A 6632-nucleotide genomic window follows, 5' to 3' on the forward strand; every position below is an offset into this window, starting at 1 on the left:
GATTACAGGTGTGGGGACAGACAAAGAAAAAAGGGATGATATTTGCTCAATCAGGAAGTGCTAGTATACTGAAAGATATTGGGTGTTGAACTTTGAGTAAATTCAATCTGTTACTTTTTCCCCAAAGGGGGAGATTTTCATATGCACAAATTGGAGTTAGATGCTCACGTCCCTTTGGCATTAAATGGGAGTTAGGAATCTATACATCTTTTGTGTCTTGAAAATCTCCTTCTCCAATCACAAATACTAGAAGCTGCATATTGCATGTTGACAAAACATGTAGCAAGAGGCCTGAATGCATTTCATGCCTTATAACATACACTGAAACGGCCTAGTATTATGATAGTTGAAATACTGATGTTCAAAGTAAGCTTCTCTGTCCACTCAAATATTTTCTATTCAACACTGTTCTTTCTTTTTGACATCCATAAACTCACCCTGAACTACACCTGATCTTTTTTCCTTTGCTAATAGGAAGGGACACAGACGGTGAAAATGTTTAAGAACTACATCTCCTTGTCCTGATCAATGTAGTAGGGGTGTGCGAAGCGGGCCCTATTTGATTCAGATTTAGCCCAAATCAGGGACAGTGATTAGATTCGTGGATTCGGACCACTGCCTCTGATTCGATTCGGCCAAATCTGAATCTGTAGATTCGATGGTGATTCGGAGAATCAGCAATTCGGACATAGACACAGATTTAAATGTTTTTTCTACATACCTTGAAATACCAGCGCAGCTTGTGAATGCTGCGATGCTGGGGCATATAGAGCATCCCACAGGAGTGCGGGGCGGCCCTCCACGTGCTTGGCGGTGAACCTGGAAGTGGACCAGAAGTGCTTCACTCCATGAGCCCCAGCATCCATAGATTTCACAGACATTAGGGGCTGGAAGGAACCTCATGAGATCATCAGGTCCAACGCCCATACCATAGGTAGGAAGTCAGCTGGGATCAAGTGATCCCAGCAAGAGAAAAGTGTGACTCTGCTGGGACTTGAACCCAGAACCTTTGAATCCCTTCACTTTCTAGAAGTCCAACGTGCTATCCATTGCACCACAGAGCCACCTGTGAGCTAAATCCACCTGCTACCTAGAGGTATGTAGAAAAAACATTTAAAGCTGTGCCTATGTCTGAATCTCTGAATCTTTCCAAATCTCTCCGAATCGGTTCGGAGGATCCTGATTTGATTCAGAGAGATTAAAGGGTCCTCTGTTTCTATTCAGAGATTCAGCCACTGAATTGGGCTAAATCTCCACCGAATCGAATCAGGAACTGAAGCTTTGCACAGTCCTACAATGTAGTATTTCAGTTCATACAGTCCCAACTTCAGGAACTCTCTTTTAGTGAAAGCCAACCTCTTAAATGCCCAGAGGTTTCTAATTTTTCATAAATTAGTTTTAACACATGCTAATAAAGTTCTTAATAACATTTCCTCTGTTCTCTTTGGTATAAGTCCACATAGTACCATCTCCTGTGCTAATGCCAGGTTTATTTTGGTGCACTCAGAAAGTGTCCTTTTCCCATACCCCCTTTTGCATATGTACACTCCCAAAAAACATGTCCCACAGTTTCTTCTTCCCCACACCTCTCCCTTGGGCACCTTAATGGGCTTGTCAAGCCCCATCTTTGTTGCACCTCGCTCACCAGCAAGATATGTCTTACAACCATCCATGCTAGGTCAGTATGTTCCTATTTTTGTTATTTACCTGCCACCGCTTTTACTTGTCCTTCTGTGAAGTTTCTTACTGGCGCCATCCTGTCTCTCTCTCTTATCCCTTTCATCAATTTCTTATGAGTCTTCAGGACCTCCAGCCCTACCTTCCCTATTTTATATCTCTGCATGAATCCTTCTTTCCTGATGTAATGACTGGTGGTTGCCACGCCCATGAACTCTTTAAAGAATTCTGATCTACTCCCCATTTCCTCAACATTGCAGCCCTGTGAAATTGGGTAATACATGCTGCTTTTCCTTCTCCCTTCCATTACAACCTTGCATATCATGCTAATGCAGTTCACATAGACAAACAGCCCACCACTCCCACTTTGTACAGTTCAGATCTAACCAAGCTTTCTCTTTTGGCATTCCAGAAGAACACACACATTTCCCTCTATACCTCTGCTATCTTCTGCCACATTGGTGAGAACACAATGTCTATATAAAGAATAATTGGCAGTAGCACAACCTTAACTGCTTCCTCTCTTCCAGCAAAGCTCAGTGTCCTTCCAGACCATAACCAAAGTATTTGCTATAGCTTTGCCATCACCTTTTTCCCATGATGCATTACCTTTCCCTTTGACATCCTTTGGGATCCCTAGCACTCTGATTTCTCTCTTTCTTGTTTGAAGGCCCAGCTCCTCCAAGTCCCTCCAGTTCCCCACTCCCATTATGGTGATTTTTGATCATTTAGTTTAGCCTCTGTTGCTTCTCCATACTCTGATGTATGCTTTAGCACCCTTTCCATTGAAAGTCCATCTCTAACTACTACATCTATATCATCCATATCATCATTTTACTGCAGCCCTTCCCAGTATCTTTACTCTGCTTATAACCTTGGTTTTTTTATTCTTTGTGCTCACAGTTCCATGCCACATACAAATGGTAGTGGTAGCAGGGGGAACCTGTGTCTCACTCCTGTATGGATTTTAAAGGCTCTGCTTTGATGCCCATTCATTTGGACTTGACTCACCGTTTCCCTATACCAGGGGTTTTCAATCTTTTTTAAGGAGTGTACCAGTAGATCCTGGGGTAAAAAAAAAAACATGCCAAAAAGAAGCAGGGTGGCATACATGGCAACAGCACACACCACCCACAACCAGAGACTGCTTCCAACCACATAAACTGGTCTCCCTCCAATCACATAAACTGCTAGCTAAGTAGTGTGTTCCTTCCCTCCCTCTCTGGTGGTGCATATACATTGAACATTTCTAATTCTGTTCCCCTGAGTGATAATATCATTCGTTCTACCTCTTCTTTTACCTGCTTTACTCTGAGCTCTGGGTTCTTGAATACTATTGCTACCCCTGCTGCTTTGTTCTCATTTGCCCCCGACCACCAAGGTAGTCCCCATCTCCACCTTTTCTCAAAGCGTTTATAATCCCTCTACCCTGGTATACCGCATGCTTGTAGGGAGATTATGTCTGCTCTTACTTGGCTGCTGGCCAGGCTGCCAACTACAGGAGTGCCACAACAGTTGCTGGCCCCAGCATCCCCTACCTCACCCAGGGTAACCTGCCATGTGCCAGAGGGCGTGTGGCATGGGCATTCCCTGGGGACAAGTAGCAGCGACACAAGGTGTCCCCCAGGGAAACAAATATCTGCACTCATGTGGACATGGCTCCTGAGAGCAAAAAACTCTGGAGTAATAAGCTCAGGAGTTTATTCATGTGCACTAATTGCACATGTAGAAGTGCCCTGTTTCTACTATATATAAGTAGTTATCTATACAGTGGATTGCATCCAGAGAACGTGGAAAAGATGTTTATGGAAAAATTAACACTGAAAGACAAAATCTTGGAAGGTCTGGCCTGGTAGACATCAGTCCATCAGTGTTCAGAGCAAAGCCAGTGTCCTAAAAAGCTTTAAGGAATTTTAAAATAACAAATACTGAAAAGACAGTTTTTGATCTTGTTTGTCACAATTCTACTAATCACAATCAACAGTTCATGTGGTTCAGGGCATGTCTACATGAGGTGCCGTAATGCGCAGTAGCCTATTCTACTGTTCATTAGCACATCGTGGCAAAAACTGTGCTAATGCAGAGTAGAATTAGTTTACTGCATATTAAGCATCACAAGAAAGAATTCACCTTTGTTACTGTGCATTAGCGTGGGCTAATACGCTTTATGTAATACCTTATATTAGAAGTACTAAACTTAATTTGCAATAACAAAGATGCATTAATGAATGTGTAGATGTACCCTCAGTTAACAGACCAAATCTCTTTCTAGTGAAATGGTCAAGAATGAATGACCTATGGGCTTGATCCATAGATACTGTTTATATCACTGACTGAAAGGAAATATATTCAAACCCAATATAGGTATTTCTAATGCACACTGCACAATGATATCTATGTGCCTAGGGCTTGAAGGGGTCTCCTGGGTCATTGCATCCACTCCCCTGCTACTGCAGCCAATCACAATCTATAACCCCTTTCATAAACTGAACAAACTCCAGCTTAGAAGTAATTAGACTTTTTGTTTTGTCCTCTGCTAATCCTAATGGGAGGCTCTTCCAGAACCTCTGATAGTTAGAAATCTTATAATTTTCAGCTTAAGTTTAATCATGACCAATTTATAATCATAGAAATATCTCTCTTTCTCTCACATCCTTGAGTAAGTGTATTCCTTTCTGATAAGAGGGGATGAAAGATGAAGCCTGCAAGAAAAGAACTCAAGGCAAATACGCTTGTGCATACAGAAGGCCTGGACTACACAATTTTGAGATGCAGGTAACTGGGCTGTTCACAATATATTTTTCTGGAGAATCGAAGTCACCTCTTCTTGTTTTAAAAGTGAAAAAGAATTAGCACTTTACTTCTATTAAACAGTTTATAATCTGGTCATATGGTTCTTGGATATACTTAGGACAGACTTATAAGGTGGTTTATTTCACTTAGTGTCACTTTACATTTTGCCAGTTGGAAGATGCACAAAGCATTTTGCAAGGCAAGGATCAGTCCCTCTGGGAACCTTAAATTACATCTGAAAAATTCAGTGTTTTGTGTTTGCCAGGAGTCTCAGCATATTGCAGCTACTAACAATGTTCCAGTCACGTAGAGGTTGTACCAATAATGTCATTTTGCTCTCCATCTTTCTAATACCAAACTTGAGAGGTTGATGCAGGGCCAGATCCCCCCTGGAGACAGAACAGGAAATCACTTAAATATCCAGTGCTACAAAATGTTCAGTAACTGCTTATGCAGGTGACTCCAAACAGGGAAGAGTTCATTTTGCTGGTTTACCTTAGGAAAACACCTGACATGGCCCTGCTGAGACAATCTGTGTGGTACATCCCAGGCACTTTGGTTCAGGGTATTTTTTTTCTTTCCTAGGTAAAACATTTCTAAATAGTAAGCTTGGTTTTTGATCTGTTCAGTATGCTGCCTAGCTGCATGGGACACTCTCCCTGAGCAGCCCTCTCAGGCCATTATCTTCATTTTTCAGTCGTTCTTCAAAACTCATCTCTGCCACAACAGCAGTAAGAAATCAGCAAATTAATGATGGATAGAGATAATGGGAACTCATTTATAATAATACAAAAAACGCTTATAAGTGTTCAGAATACTGTAGCAGGCAATTGTATCCTTCACCTTTCCGCCAGCTTCTTAGGGCACAAAGTTACGTATGATTTAACTTTCCAAATCATATTCTTGTCTTCAGTGGGACCTCTCACATGCCTTAAATTAAGCACATGTGTTAGTGCCTTCAGGACTCGGACCTTAGACTGTAGCATTTTGTTGTAGGGATCCTGTCTTTATCTTACTGGTTCAGGAATCAGGATTAATGCTGAAAAGGGGTTGATAGTTATGACAATATAAATGTTATATGAGAAAGAATAATCTCCTTTCATCACATCTAACTGATTTTCATCACCTCTTCCCTTTCGCAGCCTGATGGCCATTTCTGCATTGAAGCTTTTTTTTTTTTTCTTTGCTGGACCACAGCCATTCAACGGAGCAAGTAGCAGGAGTTATTGAAAGAGAGATACTGTTAGCACTGTTTCTACCCACCCCAAAGGCTGATCTTTATGCAGCTGAGACTCCAAGGGATATCCCTTAAAATAAAGGCCAGCTTATTACCCATCTTCTCCAACTCCCGTGGAACTAAACACGCTGAAGTCGAGAGAAGTTGCTGCACAATGCTCCTTTATAGCTCTCAGTGTGCCTTCTTTGCTGGCTCCAGCTGCCCCTACATGCTGTTTTTCCTCAGTCTTTTCTTCAATATTTTTTCCAGTTGACTTAGTTATTACAGTACATGGACCAGACTGAGGAAAATACACTGAAGGTTGGAGTTGGCAAAGCAGTAAGTGCTATGAGAGGGAAGTACTCTTGCCATGCCATGACATCATCGGGGAGTTAATTGGTCACATTCCTGCGGATGGGAGGCGCTGGCCAGAGTCCTTAGACTTACTTCCGCGATACAGAACAGAGGCAGTGCCTGTCCCTTGCCAGCCTGTTTTATTGCCAGCGTTCTGGCAAAGCCGAGGACATTTATAAAAACAGTACAGTACTTTATTTAGCCTGTAGTGAGAAAAGTCACTTCTCAGCTCAAGTTAGGTGCTAGGTACTAACAAGCAGATTTTAAAAAGAACACATAGAAACATTTCAATTTCCTCAGCAAAAGTCTGATTTCCTCATTCCAGACCACCTCAAAACCCAGGGGGCAGAGTTGTGCCTTGTATCTCTAGAGAAGTGGGTTCAAATAGTGACTAGAACGGGGGTTGGCAACCTGCGGCCCACGGATCTGGATCCGGCTCGCAGACATGGGACTTCAGCAGCATTCAGCGGCAGGTACTTCCCCCATACTTCTGGCGGGTGCAGGGGAAGTGGCAGCCACAGGTGCTTGCCATGTGCCACAGAGGGGGGAGAAGCACCGGTGGCATCGATGACACAGTCCTTCCCAGCACCCA

General features: G+C 42.6%; 1 non-coding gene across 1 annotated transcript; it reads right to left on the minus strand.

Annotated features, from left to right (window-relative positions):
• Positions 1 to 979: 979 nt before the first annotated feature.
• TRNAR-UCU lies at positions 980 to 1064 on the minus strand. Its single transcript is given in 2 exon segments — positions 980 to 1015; positions 1028 to 1064. It is a non-coding gene; the product is annotated as a tRNA-Arg (tRNA).
• Positions 1065 to 6632: the final 5568 nt, after the last annotated feature.

The sequence above is a fragment of the Alligator sinensis genome, unplaced genomic scaffold, assembly GCF_000455745.1.
Source record: "Alligator sinensis unplaced genomic scaffold, ASM45574v1 scaffold599_1, whole genome shotgun sequence".
Taxonomy (NCBI): Eukaryota; Metazoa; Chordata; order Crocodylia; family Alligatoridae; genus Alligator; species Alligator sinensis.